Here is a 20,758-nt window from a genome sequence, read left to right on the forward strand (position 1 = left end):
GGTACTTGGGGGGTGTGAGAATACTAATCTTTCTGAACTGCATTACCCAACAGGCTACTGGATAATCCTTTTTTAATACCTCCTCAACACTCGCCAAGAGCTCACCCAGGTCTCGTTTTTAAGTGCTTTGTAGTTAACAACAAATAATAACACTTTTTAATTCTACCAAATAGTCTAGGTGCCAGCAAGAATTTTTTAACAAATGTGTTTGTTAGAATTTTTTTTTTTTTATATGTATATAAAACTTATTTTGTCATGTGTCTGCTATTTTGGGTATGGGAGGCTTTAAACCGGACGTAGATAGGCATTGCAACTTTCCTGCATGACATCCACCAGGCTTTCTTTAAAGAGGATATAAGGGGTGTGGAATGATGGGAGGGGTTTAGAATCTAGATGGCTCTGAATGTGTCCCAAGGCGTCATAACCCGGAGATACTGTAGACTACATAGCCAGGTTCCTGTCTGCAGATAAGGGAAACCCACTCTAGCTAATAACTCATTTTGGCCCTTTGGATCTCTGTGCAGATGATGCAAACCCAGACCAAGGTTTATTCCCATTAGGGGATCATTACGTTGATGAAAGAAGTGGCTTCCTCTGCTAAGTTGTAGGCCTGTAAATGGAAATTAATGTGTATATCCTTGTTCGTTTGAGGGTTTCAGTTAGGCCACCACTTGACACTTAAACTCTGCCAACAGAAAGCAAGACTTGCCTGAGGTTAGGATAAATACCCTTAGGGAGAGTAAAGCCCCAATGTGCATGTCACCAATGGCTTGGACAGGCTTCAGACAAACAGCAGCTCTGGGCCCGGTTTCCCAAAGCACTAAGATGATCGTAAAATGCACGTAAGTGCTTCGTTATCTTATTGGTGAGTTTCCCGAAAGCATCGTTAGTTAAGTGGTACGTAACGTCGCTCGTTAATTAACGAGTGCTCCGGACCACTCATTAGTCCATCGTAACAGGCACTCCTTCAACCTCCCTCAACATGTGAGCAGTGATTTTGCCTTAGCATTTAACAGTTAATACTAAGGCACAAATAAATCAAATCAAAACAGTACGGCTATAGTAAGTGTGTGAGTGAATGCAATTGGTCAACCGAGGATAAAGAAAAATGTAAGTAAAACAATAATTAACAAAGTGTTCAAAATTAACTGTTCGCGAGTCTTAAACCCTGCATCGTACTGGTACTGTCTTTGCTGGTTCCTCTCTACGGGACCTCGTCAAGAAGAACATTGATTTCTTCAGCTCTGAATGCTTGTTTTCTCTTGCATTACATTTTTACTCTAAATAATTAGAATGGATTTTTCCCACTATGCTTTATATTCCCAGTTAACCAATCATCTGTTGATTGCTATGTGACTTAAGTAACATATATTCTATATAGCTCCCGGAGGAACTGATAATTGGTTGTCATGTGATCGATTTTCCCGAGATAAGATTTTGATTGGCTGAACTCCATCCCATTGGATATAACAGTTTCCTCCAACCTAAACTTCATTACTTTGAGTTTTACTTTTTCCTATTGTTGCCTAGGTAGTAGTAGAATACATTGCCAGTGATATTATATGGTTCTGATTAGTAATCAAGCTCAATCGAAATGCAATAGGGCAGGCTATATTTCAAATGTGTTCATGTCCTAATTCAATTCCAAACCCCAAAAAGGGCCTAATTCCATTCCAAACGGCTGTAACATGGCACTTATGATGCATGTTATTAAGAGCGACATACGTGATGGTTTAGGAAACAGGCGTAAGTCTGTCGTAACGAAGGCTATCTTAAGGCTGTGTGCATCGTAAGTGCCACATTATCGGGAAACCAGGCCCAGGTCTGCAGTTCTTTGTTTTATAAATGTAGCTTTCTTAGCTTTCAGGAAATGAACCGCTGGTCTTTTCATGTAGATGGCTGCATCCACTAAGGTAGAACTAGGCTATTGGCGTCACGATTCTGTTTCAGTTATTTCCCTGATAGGCAGTAATATTATAGGCCATTTATTCTCCATCACAAGTACTACTAAGTTAAGTCTTGTTCACTATCCCTTCAAGACGGTTAATTTTGATGCAATTCCAAGCAAGTTAGAATCTCCCGTCAATAGCTAGTCCTTCAGGGACTGGCAGCGCAGAGCAGTACCGTTATAAGTTGATTTGCTTTCCACCTGACTTGCTCCTGCCTGGTTTGTACCTTACAGTAAATGCAGGCAAGTTTTACTTTAAGTTATAACAATGTCAACTGGACTTCACATTGTCCCACAGTCTGCCAGGGACAGGTAGGAGTGAACAGGTAAAACCTGCTTGAGAGTTGTATTCTGCATTTTCATTTTCCACTTTGTTACTTGTTTTCAATGTTAGTTTTGTTACTCGCGTTTATAATGTCCTAAATCATGTTAATGTCCAGCACTTTGGTCAACTTGGTTTTTTTAAATGTGCTTTACAAATAAAGTTGGATAAGATTGGATTGGAAGAAGCACTAGTCAGCAGATGGCTGTGGCTATCTTATCTCTTGCTATTGTTTTAATGGTTGACATGGACCAGATGTTAATTTCACCATTTCACTGGATTCAGCTGGCTCCTATACTGTCCTCACTCCTAAAAAATTCAATAGATCAACAGCAGCAGTGCCAGTTTGAATTAGGCTTTAATGATGTGACTATTGTGATAAAATAATTGGATATAGGAGTTAACACCAGTGTGAAACTTTCTCTGGAGTAATCTTTTTACAGCCGCATTAGTTTGATGGCCTGGAGTTAGAAGCTCCTGGTTCTGATGTCCTGGTTGTGATGTCCTGGTTGTGATGTCTGTGTGCTAGAGGAAAGCAGCGCAGACCGCACATGGTTCGGGTGGCTAGAGTTCCATGATGATTGTTTCTGGGGCACCGTGTGAAGAAAATGTGCCAGTGGTGTGTTAGGCTGACCTCACCACCATCCAAGGAGCCAAATGACTGACATTCACCACACCTTGCTGAGGTCGGCTAGGAGCAAATCTAGAATAACAGATACAGGACCGGGGCAAAAGCTCACCAAGTGAGCTAGCTTTAGTCCTCACTCGTCGCGAAGTCCGTTTGCTTCTATTTGAAATTTGATCTGTGCTTTATGAGACTGAAACCATTCATTATTCAATTGAGCAGGGAGCTAGGGGCACAGATCAATGGGTAGCAGCCATCAAAGCCAAACACTGGGGGGGCTGATGTTGTCGCCAGGCCTCGTAGCACAACCAAACAGAGTTCCATTGACCCACAGCCCCATTAAGGCTGTTTTTTTCTGCCCTTTGAAGCCGGCTGCATTCTTTGGCATGGGTTTAGATTTTTCGGACAGAAGTCTGTTTTTGTTTGGTCAAGGTCAGAGAAATATTGACAAATTTTAGTCTGCCATGAATTATATGAAGCCTTTTCTAAATCTGCCCGATAGGAATGAAGGTTACCAAGCCAGTGCAATTGTACGGTAACAGAGCTATTAATGATTGTCATATGAATAATCAAGCAGTATTTTTTTTATGCACTATGCTCTATAGGTCGCAGTTGGTTGCTTGCAAGTATGAAAAGTAGGTTTTAGAAAACAAACAATCATCACGTAATCAATAACTTGCTACACATGGTTGATATTACTAGGGGCCTCGGTCAGGGAAGTGACCAACAATGGCTACCGTGAAGTAGCATACTAAAGAAGACACAAACCTGTTATTGCTGCCAAAGGTTCTTCTACAATATACTGAATAAAGTGTCTGAATACCTCAACTGTACCTCTCAGGAATTACTTTCATATTCAGCTTACTTGTGAACCGCGATTATGTTCAGGGCTTGACAACAACGATGGCCCGATAAAACTAGCAAGACCAATAAAACTGTTTCGTAATTGTTTTGTAATCTGGCACAAATAACTACCTTGCAGCTTATTCTGTGCACTGTTGGCCAGTCAGAAGTTGAGCAGTAATGTTCCTTCATGGCTGTCTGGTATTGTTTTTCAATTAAACGTTTAAAACATGAAGGGAAAAAAATGGTGCAAAAAAGAATTTACCTATTCTGACGTCGATGGAACTCAGATGCACTGTGTCGTCTGCCGTAAGTTCCCTTGCTAGGGCAGACAAATGTGGGTCTTTTTACAAAGGCACTGACAACTTTCGCAAACAGTCCCTGACCATCCATGCCAATAGCAGACAGCACCTGTTCTGGATGACAGCCAAGAGGGTGGCTGACAATCTGTCTTCAGGGCCCTTGACCGTACTGGTCTGGAAATTAAATGCAGATGCCCATTGGGTGATTGCATGACTTATAACAACCGCATGCCTAGTAACTAAGACGGCAGTGTTGTGAGATTTTATTGACTGTAAACCGCCCAATCACCTGCGAACTCCACAGTAAAAACGCCTGAGCGCAGTTTTTTCTACAGAACCCTATCTGTAAATAGACCCGCCCAAGTCCATTTTTGTCCACACACTGTCATTAAAAGTAGCCCAATTTGGCAGGAAACCTTCCCATCTGGCAAGACTGTAAGACAGACCAGCCTTTCGCCTTGTTTACCCTTGGGATGAATGAGTTAGTGTTTTGTTTAAAAGTCAAATGTTTTGCTGACTGTACATTTTTATAATTAGAAATGTGAAGAAAGAAATATAAAAAATATGTTTTAAGTTTTATATATCCAGAATGCGTTTCTTAAAGGATTAAACATTTTCAGTAACAAAACTTGTTTATGTTTTAATGCTGATAAATCACCACTTTTGGAAGGAAGGACAGTGAAAATTTCTTTGGGGCCAGTACATTTCGTGACTTTCAATTTAAGCATTAATCGGTACAATAACATTCCCTATCAACATATGCCCATTGCTCTTTGTCCTTAATGACTTGCTATTACATTGCTCCTTAACAGAATGCATTGAAAATGAAAAATACCTCGTTGTGAATAACATTTCCGGTTAAGGTTAACTTAGAGTTGAGGTATTCTCGCTAGGGTTAGGGTTAGGTTACGGGGAAGGTTAGGCATCACAGTACTAAGGCTAGGGTTAGGCTAGGCATCACAGTACTAAGGCTAGGGTTAGGTTAGGCATCACAGTACTAAGGCTAGGGTTAGGCTAGGCATCACAGTACTAAGGCTAGGGTTAGGCTAGGCATCACAGTACTAAGGCTAGGGTTAGGTTAGGCATCACAGTACTAAGGCTAGGGTTAAGCTAGGCATCACAGTACTAAGGCTAGGGTTAGGTTAGGCATCACAGTACTAAGGCTAGGGTTAGGTTAGGCATCACAGTACTAAGGCTAGGGTAAGGATGAAGGTTAAGAAACGCCTGGCTAAACAACACTATTTCGCAACAATAAAATTTAAGTAGTTGTGAAATGTAAGTATGATCTCTAACCGCAAGGCCTGTATTTACATACTTATTGACATACTATTTACATGCTTCCTTAAATGCCTGAGTACTTACAGTGGGGAGAACAAGTATTTGATACAATGCCGATTTTGCAGGTTTTTCCACTTACAAAGCATGTAGAGGTCTGCCATTTTTATCATAGGTACTCTTCAACTGTGAGTGATGGAATCTAAAACAAAAATCCAGAAAATCACATTGTATGATTTTTAAGTCATTCATTTGCATTTTATTGCATGACATAAGTTTTTGATACATCAGAAAAGCAAAACTTAACATTTGGTACCGAAACCTTTGTTTGCAATTACAGAGATCATACGTTTCCTATAGTTCTTGACCAGGTTTGCACACACTGCAGCAGGGATTTTGGGGGCTGTCGCTGGGCAATACGGACTTTCGACCCATCCATCCTCCCCTCAATACGGTGCAGTTGTCCTGTCCCTTTTGCAGATAGGCATCCTCTGGATCATCCAGATGGTCATTGGCAAACTTCAGACGGGCCTGGGCATGCACTGGCTTAAGCAGGGGGACCTTGCATGCGCTGCAGGATTCTAATCCATGACGGTGTAGTGTGTTTTATACAGGTAACAAGTTCAAACAGGTGGAGTTAATACAGGTAATGAGTGGAGAACAGGAGGGCTTCTTAAAGAAAAACTAACAGGTCTGTGAGAGCCAGAATTCTTAATGGTTGGTAGGTGATCAAATACTTATGTCATGCAATAAAATGCACATTTATTATTTAAAAATCATACAATGTGATTTTCTGGATTTTTGTTTTAGATTCCCTCTCTCACAGTTGAAGTGTACCTATGATAAAAAATTACAGACCTCTACATGCTTTGTAAGTAGGAAAACCTGCAAAATCGGATGTGTATCAAATACTTGCAGTTTTGTATTATAAATTGGCACACATTTTTGAAAAAACTTTTTTGTCATTATGGGTTATTGTGTGTAGATGTATGTATTATTTTTTTTAATCAATTCTAAAATTATGTAACAAAACAAATCTGAATAAATTGAATGAATCCGAATGCACTATATATTATATTTGTTTTTGTATAAATCAAAGGTTGGCTACATTACTATCGGTTATCATTGGAATCATTACTTATGGCTTTGCTAGTCCTGGCAGTTGCCTGTGGTATTTGTGAGATTATCCGTTTGCAATTGCACATGCAACTGGTAGAAGGTGAGCAGTCCCTAATTTGGGAGTAGGCTTGGTGGCCAGGTTAACAAGAACATGACACGGTTTCCTAAAAGTTCTTATAATAGCAGTTAGTTTAGATTCTGTTACAGTGAGTTATGTAGAATTACGAAAAGTTAAGGAAGGCAGAAATAGGGGGCACTTAAAATATTGTTAAAGAAGAGCGTGTTTGGCCATTCTGGTGTAAAAAGGCATCTACACCCCATAAATATATAGTGTATTTCTGGTCATGTTTTCTTCGCAGCACTTAAAAATGGTCCCATGTTTTGACTTAAGCATTGCTGTATACTTAAAACTTTCAACTTTTTAAATTTTTTAATAAAAAGTGTGATTTAGAGAGTGCAAACCAAAATAACCTAAAAAAATTGAATATTGGAGGAGAGTAACTATGTGGAATTATACATAGAATAAATTGGATTGATTAGCCCTCCAAGGCTCAAGCTCGTGTGTGAAGTTACCAGTGTTTCTAGACATCTGCTTGTGATTAGCACCAGTTTCTTTCTATTTTAAAAGCTAATTCTCCACTGCAGTTTTGCAGTCACACCAAATGTTCACATCTAAATATTATTGTTGTACTTAAAATGATTGACAGTGATCCAGGGCAATCAGTGACTTGGATACCTCACATGTGGGTGGTCTTTGGCTGGACATCAGGGTCTAGTAGGGTAATAGGTTTGGACATTTCTGTTTGGGGGGGGGGGGGGGGTTATAAAACATATGAGAAGTAGCCTAGACCTAGTCAGTTCCTGACCTAGTCATGGCCAAGCATGAAAAACTGCTCTAGAAATAAAATTTATGAATTAAATCAATAAATATGTAATGTGTTTTCCCATTTGGTTGCTGTATTCATGGGTTGCACGTTTCTTCACAATACTGTTTTGAATGTTCATTTTTGGCGGATGTTGAACTGAGCATTATACTTTATATGTCCTCAATTGGACTTGATAATGAAGATTTGTTCTAAAGTGTATTACTAAGGCTACCAACTCCAGTAATTAGTAGCTAAACCTTTTGTCACCATTTTGATGTCACCAAACAGATTTTACATGCAGTCTAAAGTTAACTAGCAATTTACTATATCCATTTTACTCTGAAGTCATTTAGCAGATGCTCTTGTCCAAGGCAATGTACACAGGACTAGCACCAAACACCTAATTAATGCACAGAAGTTAAATTAAGAAACATTTTACATCTGCATTTACAATTTTGGATGCATCTATATTGAATGTGGGGTTCCTTCAAATTTTAGAATTTGGGAGCACCAATGAAGTATTTGAATTGAATGGCTTGTCTAGGCTTATATAAATCTGGCCTGTGTGGACTTGGGCACGCTCTCTAGACCTGCATGTCTCTAGACATTATCCATGACAAAAAATGTTATTTTTTGATAGTGTCTGAATGGTGAGGTCTGAATAGCACTGGCTACAGGTTTTATCGGTGACACCAGATGCAAGCCCTGTCTCCTTCTGTATATGTGCTACAGAATCTTCTACAGCAAACCATATCCCCCCTCCCTTTCTCCAGATAAGACCATTAAATGTCTCTGTTTGTAATCAAACCTGGAAAACGGAGATCTCCTAATGGAAGCCTGGAAGCTTGGCTGTGTCAGTCAGATGACAGATTGGGATGTCATTAGTGTGAGTTGGATAATGAAGTTGGGGGGGGAGCGTTTGGGAACTCTAACTTGAGCTTTTCCATTGAACACAATAATCCCAATAAAAAGCAAATGTAAAAAAGGCTATAGGCTTGGACTTTTGCTGAGCCCCTAATACAATGTCATTTGTAGTGCACATTTCTAGTGTGGTGTTTTAAACAGATCACTGCTTATGAACTCGGTTGGAGGCAAATTTAAAAAGAAATTGGACAGAAGGCAGCACAAGACCATATTGCTCTAGGTGCAAATTACTCTACGCTTCAATGAAAGGCCGCAATTTATTTATATATTTTTCTCAGCAGATGGTGCTGCTCAGTCCAGTCATGTTTGAGGTACTCAGGGCTAAATTGTGTGCGGTTGTTTTCATCCATTCTGGCCGGCACCCTTCAGAAGCCGCCCCCAACATCCCAGCATAGCAGTAAAGCACCCTCTCCTGCTTACGTAACCCGCGTTTATTCATTTACAAAAGATTCCCTTCATCATGTATGTCCAGTGGGTTTTTTCTGTTCAAGTTGTTTCTGCTCGCTGTTGTAGGAGCGGGCCTGAGAATCTTCAGTGTCGTCCACTCTGAGTCTGAGAAAGCACAGTGACACAATCATCAGGGCTTCTCCTGTTTCAAGTCTCTTTCTGCTTTCCTGTCTTTTCATTGAAATCTGGGCTGGGGAGAGTGTGGTGGTGGTGAGGGGCGGCCTGGTAAAAGATGCATGGGGAACTTGAGTGTTCTCCAGTGGATTACACAATACTCTGGCAATACAAGTCCAGTTCTGTGGAGAAAATCCCGGGATAATCAGTTTGTTGCTAACTAACTACTCCGACTCCCTCCTCTATTTATCCCTCTTTCCTTCTGTCTCTCTCTCCCGGTCTCTCTCTCCCTCCACCTCACTCCCCTCCACTCCTCTTCCTTCTCTCTTTCTGGCTCTCTCTGTCTTACTCTCTTATCTTAAAATTGATTCCCAGAGGATAAAACACAAGGGCTTCATGAATGTTTGATGAAGTGCAGACATGACCTCAGTCAGGTCTGTGCTGATACTCCATCCGGCTGGGCTGCCCAGACGAGAGCGCTTGGCTGGTCACTATGAAAGCTACTCCGGAACTGCTAAACTATGTGGTCCCCAGTCACGGAGCCTAGCTAGCTGCCCTATTACGTGATGTCATTCACTGGGGTCATTTAATAAACTGTTGAAAGTTCTGAGCTTATTGTCGTTAGTAGGTTGTGTTGTCGAGTTTTTCCTGCCTGAGTTGTTTTTAAGGTAGCCATTTCCTATGTGTTTGTGGAGGACATCTCTTGTATCGATTTTACTCGCTCTGCAGTAGACCACAAGACTGTGAAGAGGCAGTCACGTGAGTTGCTCGTATCAAAACAAAAACCTTGTGCGCTTTTAGCTAGCATTAAAACAAAAATATATTTTGTTCTTAACCCTGGCAAACAAAGGAAATGATATCATTGTGGGGGACCTGTAACTGGTGTCTCAGCTTTCCCTGCATCTCATCTTGGCTCTGTTTGTGTGCGCTTCACAGCTGCTGGGCTGACAGAGAAATTGTAATGTGACTCGAACAATAAACGGTGGGATGGGTTCTAATAAAGAGCTCCATATGTTGGTATTGGATGATTCAGTGAGACTCCAGTTTCTGCTTCTGCTTAAAGCTGTGCGTGCGTGCGTGTGAGTGCGTGCCTATATGCAGGCTTGACCGCTTGCCTTCCTTATGCTCTTTGCTTGTCATCTTCAAGTCAAATCAGTCAAGAGCTGGCCTTCAGTCTAAACACTGTGTGATAACATGACACTATTTGTCTGGACTATAAACATAACTTTTCCTCACTCTGTGCAAGCTTTCACAGACTTCCAAAAGTTTTTTACGTTTTCTGGGTTTGAGGAGGCGTGTATAAGAAAATGTTGAGACTGACATTAAATTGTAATGTGCCTTAGACCTACCTTTATTTTCTTCTGTTACCTATTACCTACCTATACTACCTAACTTTTCTTCTATTAAATAATGCTATAATTGGTTTTCTGCACTTTTATTTATTTTATGTGTTATGTACAGTGAGGGGGAAAAAATTTGATCCCCTGCTGATTTTGTGCATTTGCCTGCTGACAAAGAAATGACCAGTCTATAATTTTAAGGGTAGGTTCATTTGAACAGTGAGAGACAGAATAACAACAGAAATCTTGTCAAAAATGTTATAAATTGATTTGCATTTTAATGAGTGAAATAAGTATTTGACCCCCTCTCAATCAGAAAGATTTCTGGCTCCCAGGTGTCTTTTATACAAGTAACGAGCTGAGATTAGGAGCACACTCTTAAAGGGAGTGCTCCTAATCTCAGCTTGTTACCTGTATAAAAGACACCTGTCCACAGAAGCAATCAATCAATTCCCAACTCTCCATCATGGCCAAGACCAAAGAGCTGTCCAAGGATATCAGGGAAAAGATTGTAGACCTACACAAGGCTGGAATGGTCTACCAGACCATCGCCAAGCAGCTTGGTGAGAAGGTGACAACAGCTGGTGCGATTATTCGTAAATGGAAGAAACACAAAAGAACCGTCAATCTCCCTCGGTCTGGGGCTCCATGCAAGATCTCACCTCGTGGCGTTGCAATGATGATGAGAACGGTGAGGAATCAGCCCAGAACTACACGGGAGGATCTTAATTATCTCAAGGCAGCTGGGACCATAGTCACCAAGAAAACAATTGGTAACACACTACGCCATGAAGGACTGATCCTGCAGCGCTCGCAAGGTCTGAACGATTCAGAGGAGAACTGGGTGAAAGTGTTGTGGTCAGATGAGACCAAAATCGAGCTATTTGGCATCACCTCAACTCGCCGTGTTTGGAGGCGGAGGAATGCTGCCTATGACCCCAAGAACACCATCCCCACTGTCAAACATGGAGGTGGAAACTTTATGCTTTGGGGATGTTTTTCTTCTAAGTGGACAGGACAACTTCACTGCATCAAAGGGACAATGGATGTCAAATCTTGGATGAGAACCTCCTTCCCTCAGCCAAGGCATTGAAAATGGGTCGTGGATGAGAATTCCAGCATGACAATGACACAAAACACATGGCCAAGGCAACAAAGGAGTGGCCTAGCCAGTCTCTAGACCGTTATTCCATATAAAATCTGTGGAGGGAGCTGAAGGTTCCAGTTGCCAAACATCAGCCTCGAAACCTTAATGACTTGGAGAAGATTTGCAAAGATGAATGGGACAAAATCCCTCCTGAGATGTGTGCAAACCTGGTGGCCAACTACAAGAAACATCTGACCTCTATGATTGCCAACAAGGGTTTTGCCACTAAGTACTAAGTCATGTTTTGCAAATCAATTTATAACATTTTTGACATGTGTTTTCATATAAAATTTTTGACAGGCAAGTGGGCATGTGGGTGTAGTGAAGACCAGGTGAGTTTCCCAAAGATGGGCTTTCTGCAGATAGACCTGGGATTGTTAGGATGTGTGGCAGGGGTAAATTACATTTAGGTTATTTCCAATTATTCCTTTCCTATTATTCCAACATTTTGGTTTGTTTCAGTGGTGGGTCCTGTTTGGCTGTGTAGTAGGGGCAGTGCCAAAAGATGACAGAATTTTGATATCAACTGACAAGAAATGGTGACCCCTACAAGCATTCAATTATTGCTAAAGGAAATACAAGTTAGAGCTAATAATTTCCCTCTCTGTTAACATGCATGGCAAGAATAAATACTACTGGTTGTGGCAAGCATGGGTTTAGCTCACGGCATAACAACATAGACATTAACAATGCAATATCGATTGCAATTACCGCTCCTTACTATACTATACTGTACTGATAAAACAATGATATGCCAGATTGACAGAAAATATAACTAGATCCAATAGCTTGAACAAGAGTTATGCTGAAGTGTGCAGCTACACACCAATGCTTTCTTCCATTGCACAAGTACATTTCTTCGGTACATATTGCATTGCATTATCCTCTGTAATTTCATGCTATAGCCTGTTTGATGCAGATGCTCTTTATCTTCTTCTTGTACTGTGATATCCAGGGTTGTCCAATTTGAGTGACTGTCAATGGCCCAATCACAGCCTAAACCCTGCTGGCTCCACTAAAAACTGCACAATTCTAGTTTTGCTATACAACCATATATATACATCCCCCATCCCAAGACCATTTTTAATGCACATTTAAAATAGCCTAATTGGGCTGGAATCCACCTCATCTGGTAAAACTGGTGGTGTTACCATGATGACAGTGACTGAATTACTATATTGTTTTCTATTTGTTGCCGTGTAGGCACTGGCTGATATAGAGAACTATGTTAATGAATACAGAGAGACCTAGTCGTTCATTTCAATGCCCCAAAGTGGTCCATTAACAGTGCTGTGTCAATGTGATTAATTCCGTACTATCTCATTGGTGCAGCCCTCCCCCATGGGCAAGCAGTTGACATGGTTTGTTCCCCCCAAAAAAACGGTAAAGTGGAGCAAAGCATGAACTGTCCATGTGTTTCAAGTGCAGTTGTGTCTTGTAAAATGTAGTACTGTATCTTTCTGGATCCAATCAGGTAAATCTCCAAAAGTTTTAATATTTCCCCTGAAAATAAACACCCTAATCTTTTGGAGATTAAATGGGTACACAGTGTTGTTTGTTGCTTCTCTCATGAAATCATTGTGCGGGTTCTAGCAACAGTGGCCGTGTATTGGAAAGCTCATGTAGTCTTCATCTCCAATTACGTGCATCAGATAGAGGTGAACCACAGGGCTTTTGACCACTTGCCAACAAACTCCAGTATTGTGGTAGAATATTATTCAATCGTAAAGGACCTTTGATTATGATTAATCTTTATGTATCTAGTTAAGATCTGTAGAGCTTTTCCAAAATTATTTTTTTTTTTTTACAAAATGTGCAAATGAAGTGTGTGTCTGAGGCTTGTCTTGTATCTGTCCGTTATGTTACCCACCTAGACGCCAACTCTGTATAATGAGGACAGCTGTTATTAGTCTCCCTTCCTTTGTCTCTGTGTTTTTCTGTGTTCCTAATCCACTAAGCAAAATAATGTGAAAGATGGATTTTAAACATCTTTTCAACGTTGTTTTAACGGCACACTTATTTGTAACTGTTTCAAACGCTACCGGGGGCTGTTTATGGACCAGATAAAAATTTTTTGTGAAAGAGTAAATAGCTAGCTATGGTATGTTAAATGACTCTTGAATAAATCTTTTTTGAGCAGAAAAAGAAACCTGTGTTTTTTCAAATGAGCCTTTGCCCATGTTGTAATTAAAATTTTAATAATTTTTGGTGCTTTGCGAACTGCTGCTTTGTGAGGAACTGTTGGTTCTACAATGACAAGTGGTGGAATAGATTAAACAACACTGTAAAATCCTCCAGCTTCATTTAAAGCTCCAGTTTAACAGCATTTTTGCATTCCAGTGGAATGCAATCAATCAGTCATATTTATTTATAAAGCCCTTTTTACATCAGCAGTTGTCACAAAGTGCTTTTAAAAAACGCCCATCCTGAAACCCCAAGGAGCAAGCAACAACAATTGTGAAGCACAGTGACTGGGAAAAACTCCCTAAGAGGGGCTCGGAGGGAGGTTATCAGACTGGCAGCTAGAACCGTCAGGTATCGTCTTGATCTGCAACGCAGCCAGGAGGACTTTGGACAGGGACAGCAACGAGTCTTTAGAGCCTAATACTTGGGTGGTGTGGGCCAAGACCTCATGTCCTCCTACGTTTGAACGGAGCAGGAGACAACAACATTTAGAGTGCATTCCTTAGGTTTACAAGGACTTACAGTGGAGAAGGAGAACTGACCCTACTACCCCCGACACATTAATAAAGCTGCGTAAAACCTTGGGGCTGCTATATTAGGGTTAGCCTAACCCTAACCACTGCCTAACCCTAACCACTGCTTAACCCTAACCACTGCTTAACCCTAACCCTAACCACTGCCTAACCCTAACCACTGCTTAACCCTAACCACTGCTTAACCCTAACCCTAACCACTGCTTAACCCTAACCCTAACCACTGCCTAACCCTAACCACTGCTTAACCCTAACCACTGCTTAACCATAACCCTAACACGGGGCTGCTAACCCCAACCACTGTTTAACCCTAACCACTGCTTAACCCTAACCACTGCTTAACCATAACCACTGCTTAACCCTAACCACTGCTTAACCCTAACCCTAACCACTGCTTAACCCTAACCCTAACCACTGCCTAACCCTAACCACTGCTTAACCCTAACCACTGCTTAACCATAACCCTAACACGGGGCTGCTAACCCCAACCACTGTTTAACCCTAACCCTAGCATGGGGCTGCAAACCCTAACCACTGCTTAACCCTAACCCAGGGCTGCTAACCCCAACCACTGCTTAACCCTAACACGGGGCTGCTAACCCCAACCCCTGCTTAACCCTAACCTTAACATGGGGCTGCTAACCCTAACCACTCCCTAACGCTAACATGGGGCTGCTAATCCTAACCTTAATACAACGGTGTTGATAAACATTAACTGTCACTGCTTCATGGAAGTAGCCTACACAACCGCTAACACCTCACACACATTGACAATTCTGCACCAACATCACCCTAGTGTCAAAGCCCTGGTGAATGCTAAAAACAACACAACTTTCCCTCCATTCATGCAGTCATTAGCATCATTTTTATTTGGTTAAAGAAATTACAAGATCAATATGTGTGTTTGTAGACGAAGATATGAGCATTTCTGCATTTCAATTATGGCTTTTATTTTGAAAAAGAAATCAGCTAGTGCTGCCACTGTAATATCTTGCTGGTAGCAGAACATTAATGTTTTTCAGCTTCAAATAATGGTGAATGAGACGCATCACACGAGCTGATGGGCAAGCGTTGTTTGTCCATCTCAAGTAATTGATGCTGGCGTTCCATCAAAATGTTGGTACAACAAGGGGTATTCATGTTAGGAATAAATTTTTGTGCCATACCTTGGGTTGCGTGTACTATTGTTCCTCTAATCAGTATGATTTTAGGAAAATACAGTATGTCTCTTTGTGGACATATGCTTGGTAGGAGGCATGGTTTGCAGCGCTGTTTTCACCTCATGTTTTGGGTGGTGTGGCTGTCTCTCTGTACCTCTTGTTAAGTCACTGGAATCAATAGGCAGAGGTAAAATGAGGTAAACGCCTCTTTAATATTACTGCTTGATGTAAATACCATAAAAAAATTTGCATGGGTAACACAAAAACAATATTCTCGTAGACAAACAAATGACCCATTTGGCACAATTTTAGAAACCCAGCCAACGTCTCAGCCAAGATCCTGTGATGTTTAATGGTTGACTAGCGCACTTCGACCAACAGAGCGAGAGCAGAATTAGTGACCCCGAGCTCATTCTGCTGGAGCAATGCTTTCATATGAACAGACCTGTGTTGATAGAAAACATGGAATGAGGAAAGAGGCAAACCTATATTTGATATCAAGACAACTTTGGGTGTGCAGATGTCTAATAGCCAGCTATTCATTAGGTATGCATATGAGACATGTCAAGGCCCAACCACGTTAAGCAGAAATAGAATGTCATTATTAGGGGATTTTTTATTTTTAATTAACCAATTCATTCTAGTGTCTTGTCATTGTCTAATGAAACTGGGACTGACATCAGGGATATTTTTGGGTTGCCAATATTGGCAAATATTACTAGCATTTTAAAAGGAAAAAAGATTTAGCCGATTCCTTTTTACAGTATCATTGGCTACATTTTCAGCTTCCCTTTAAATATCAACTCCACCAGACATTAGACAAGATGACGTTTTTACTAACGGTAACAGGTTATGTATCCAACGCTAACTTGAGAGCCTGACTCATCATGATCCTACGAAAATGCCAGACATGGTGTACTTCATGCTAACCTGGGCGAACGTGACTCGCGACCATACTACAGCGGGCTGAGATAGGGCTAATAGAACCGCTGTCACAGTCACACTGACTTCTACACCCAAAGGGACACTTCATCACCTGGCATTTCTGTTGCAGTGGCGCGCTAGTTGAAGGTGCCGCTCCAAGCGGACGTCTGTGGTCACGTGTCCCGTCGCTCTGATAAGGGCCGTCATGGAGAGCCCGGTGGAGCGCAACATGCTCCTATTGCAGAGAACAGGTGGCTGTGGTGCCGTGTCCTCCCAAGTCTTTGTCCAGTCGTGGCTGTTGTAACGTCAACCCGAGACGCTTGTCCGTCTCCTGGCTGTCGCGGGCAGCTCTCGACTGATGAACCCACGGTGTTGATTATTAATCAGCTGTTGGGTGTCATTTTTGAGTGATGACGGAAGACTAAAATGGTGACAAATGTGTGAGCTAGGCCCAGAGCTAGGCTAAGGCTAGGCTAAGGCTAGGCTAACTTAAGGGTTTTGTTTCCAGTGCTTTACTAACTCACAGTCCCAGAAGACTTCCCCTCAGCTCCCCTTTCTCTGTAGAGAACCACCCATTGTTCAGGCAGAATTGTCCAGAAATAATCCCTACCATCGTCATCTACCGAGCCTCGTTGTGGACTTAATGGTCCCTCTGGTTGGGGAAACTCAGAAGCAGTGTGTCAATAAATGTTTCATTCAGTTGGTTGCACACTGTCTAAGAGCCGACCATAGCTGATTTGCACTAGTAGTAAGTTCATTTATGTCCTATGACCTGTTAAAGATACACCTGGACCAGATTGACTTCCAGGATGTTTCTGGGTAGTTTAGCTTGGTTTTGGCAACAGCTTGTTCATGTCCTTGGACACAGTCAAAACTGAATTGTTAATCAGAAGATGTCTAAATATTAATTGATAAGATGTACTGTGAGTTCACTACTGTGAGTTCACAAGGTTGTTATTTCAAATACCAGAGTCAACAAGGTGAAAGGTCTGTTACTGTGCACTTGAGAAAGGCTGTTACACCTTATTGCTGTTGTACAGTAGGTTGATATGGATAAGATTATGTCCTAATATTACTAAAATGTAACTGAGTGCTTTCTCTCTGTGATTCTCTCTCTCTCTCTCTCTCTCTCTCTCTCTCTCTCTCTCTCTCTCTCTTTCTCTCATAATCAAATAGTTATTAATGGTCTGTAGGTGGAGTGAGGAGGAGTGTTACCGGAGTTCAAATGATGGTGTGTGACAGTTAGCAAGCTAGCGTAGCCTCCATTTAGAATATCCATGCACTGGTTTGGGAGACATTGTTCATTAACAGGAAAAGTAACATGTTTGCCTGATTAGCCCTAAGATTTTATTAACTGGGCAGCCAGCCGCTACCTCTATAGTGACTGAGTAAGAGCAGATGAATTTCCAAAGAAACCCGATGATTGACATCCTATTCTCTAACAACGTTAACATGTATTATAACCAGTCTATGGTGTGTCTTTCATTTGTATAAATAAATACAGTAGTCCTAGATGTCAGCTGGAACTGTGGTTGTTTCCGTCTCTACAGAGAGCGTGTGTAGAGAACAAAGACCTGGCAGGCAGTTGCTGAGTCATTCCCTGTGAGTCGTCTGGCTGTGGTTTTTACCCATGCCTACGCAGGCTATGATCTAATGAACTCTTAAGTGGACAGAGTCATAGAATTAAAGACTCCACAAGAATTAAAGGTACAACAGCATTTTGAGACAGTAGCCCATAGCCCAATCAGTCTTGAGGACTAGTTTGTTATTGTTGAGTTTGCTTTCAATAGGCCTGTATTTCAGAAATATCACAGAAGGTTCTTTTAGCATCTCCTATACTAAACGGCACCCTCTCTCTAGACATCTCAAATGGAACTGAGTGTTTCTCCATCTCCCTGTGAACTCACACATTCTGAAAGGGGACATTTGGAGCTTACTAAAAGTCAGCCTGTTTTACGGCAGACCGCTTCCATTGCTACACACCGACATATTTCACTTGGAAACATCCCATGGCACCTGTCATTCTTCACAGAGCCAAGTAGTCGCTGTGCCTGAAGGATGTGACATCTACGGTGTAGCATTAAGTAAAATATGAAGCAAAAAATAGTGCTCTATCCTTCACAATATCTGCTGTCTGATTGCAGGAAAGCTTTACGTTTTTTTTTTTTTACTGTTATATATCTGTTCATTTTTGTGTGAGTACAACATGTCACTGAAGCAGATTTGGTTGGATATCTAATTATCCTCAATAGTCCCTGGGAAGAACACTTCTCAACATCGATACATCAATACAAAGCTGAAGTGCTGAACAAGCTGTCTTTCGCTGGCCTCTGGTACGTGCTAATGACTTGATTAAATCCAAAATCCACAAGGGAGTTATTTAACCACGAGTTTACTTTCCATAGTGGAAAAAGATAAAATATTCTCTGTGTATTAGTAATTTTTTGATATGGTCTAGGGCTGCTTGGGCCTCTGTGATCATAAATTACATTATTTACAGCTTTAAAACATCTTATAAATACATAATGTTCTTTAAATTATGTATTTTATTAAAACAAGAAAATAAACATAAAATACAGTAAGGGTTAATTTAGGCTGTGGTAAGCAAAGTGAATATGTCAGTGAACTAAGAATGTGAATGCAACCATCCCCTGAACAAACAAATGACACATCCACACTCTCCACAGACAGAACCACACACACAGATCCACACTCTCCACAGACAGAACCACACACACAAATCCACACTCTCCACAGACAGAACCACACACACAGATCCACACTCTCCACAGACAGAACCACACACACAGATCCACACTCTCCACAGACAGAACCACACACACAGATCCACACTCTCCACAGACAGAACCACACACACAGATCCACACTCTCCGCAGACAGAACCACACACACAGATCCACACTCTCCACAGACAGAACCACACACACAGATCCACACTCTCCACAGACAGAACCACACACACAGATCCACACTCTCCACAGACAGAACCACACACACAGAACCACACTCTCCACACAAAGATCAACACACACACATCCACACTCTCCACACAAAGATCAACACACACACATCCACACTCTCCACAGACAGATCAACATGCACAGATCCACACTCTCCACAGACAGAAACACACACACAGTTACCAGTTAGCGTTCCCTACTTAGCCCTTTCAGTTCTGTTCCCTCATTGTGAGGTGTTGTTGTTGGTCACGTAGCGCTCAGCAAACCTATCCTGTTTAGAATGTTCCGTTTTTGCCTTCTCTGTGTACTGACTCTAGCTTACCCTTTTTTACTATTCTGCCTTGACCACCCGCCTGCCTGGTGTTTTCAGATTAATAAATCTGCCTGTCGCTCTGCGTCTGGGACCACACCCCTTCTGCCTATGCTGAGAGATCTATGACGGAATCCACCAACACAGCCACTAGAGAAGAACTTGATTTTACAAAGTTTGATCCTGGCCACCCAAACATTTTAAAATGTATTTATATATAATACATATAGTTTCTGTATCATCTAGCAACAAGACGTTACAGTATTGTACAGTACAGTACTTGTGGCATCTTCAGCTCAAACAAAGTAGTAGACCGACGTTTACATTCACTCCGGCATGTAGGAATTACAGTGTGGACTTCCTGGTTGAGCGAGCAGTGTGATAAGAACCAGAATAACATTGGATGTGCTTCGGAGTACACATACTCTCTGGACATAGACCGTCCCGTGTCCACTCAGAGTTGCTACGATAACGCTGGGCATTGATCACAAAATTGGCTTGAGAAACAGGGTAAATGTAAAAAGAAAATCGTATTCATTGAAAACACTCCAGACACAAGCTACGTTACTGTACATGTCGTCATAGGACACCGTCTCAGAGTGTGCACTGTGAGATGGCCTAACCCGTTCCTCACTGTAGCGGATTAGGCCAAAGCTTTTCCCTGATTGTTCTGGGGATTATGTTTTGGTCATTTTTCAGCTCCGTCCGTCCACATGGACTGTATCCGTTTTGTTGTTTAGAATAGATTTTTTTCCATTTTACAGACGCTTTGGCTTATGGTTCTGCATTAGTTAGACTAGTGATTAGCCTGAGGGCCTGAGTCATTCTAGTGATTTTCCGTAGTGCACAAATAAAATGACTTTACATGGTATTGTGAATTGTATTTTTGTGCACATACTACTTTGAGTGGGCTGGCCTGTCAGGCTACGCTTAGTGTTCATTTTGTGCATTTCTTCATTGAAATCAGCAAAGTGCCTAAAAATACAAGTTGATTGTGGTTTCTCAGAAGCTATTGGTGAAATAGTTGTTGTTCCTACATGTTTATTTTGTTTTTAAAGCAGTCATATTCATCCTTAGTCAACCCACACAGTGCAGAGGTACAAAAGTCTTCTGTAGATGTCGTGTCTGTGGTGTCATTAATCATCCCATGACTTCAGGTTCAGGTTAGGGCCATATGAAGTGGTGATCTCATATTATGTCCTTGAGACCATTCATTATTTGTTTCCTATTCTTTTAGCCTAGTCAATTATACAGCAATAGTAACTGTAGGTAGAGAACCCTACCACTCTTAAGGTAGACTGCCTATAGAAATATTGCCCATTAACAAATCTTCCCTCTTCAGTGTTAATATAGTCAGTTTAAGAGCAGCGTATTTTCCACTTAACTTCACGTCT

General features: G+C 41.3%; 1 protein-coding gene across 3 annotated transcripts in view; it reads left to right on the forward strand.

Moving 5' to 3' along the window:
• Positions 1-20,758, forward strand: part of si:ch211-1e14.1 (UPF0606 protein KIAA1549) — a 61,031-nt gene that overhangs the window by 5,183 nt on the left and 35,090 nt on the right. The window lies entirely within an intron of this gene.

This window comes from Esox lucius, chromosome 19 (assembly GCF_011004845.1).
Source record: "Esox lucius isolate fEsoLuc1 chromosome 19, fEsoLuc1.pri, whole genome shotgun sequence".
Lineage (NCBI taxonomy): Eukaryota > Metazoa > Chordata > Actinopteri > Esociformes > Esocidae > Esox > Esox lucius.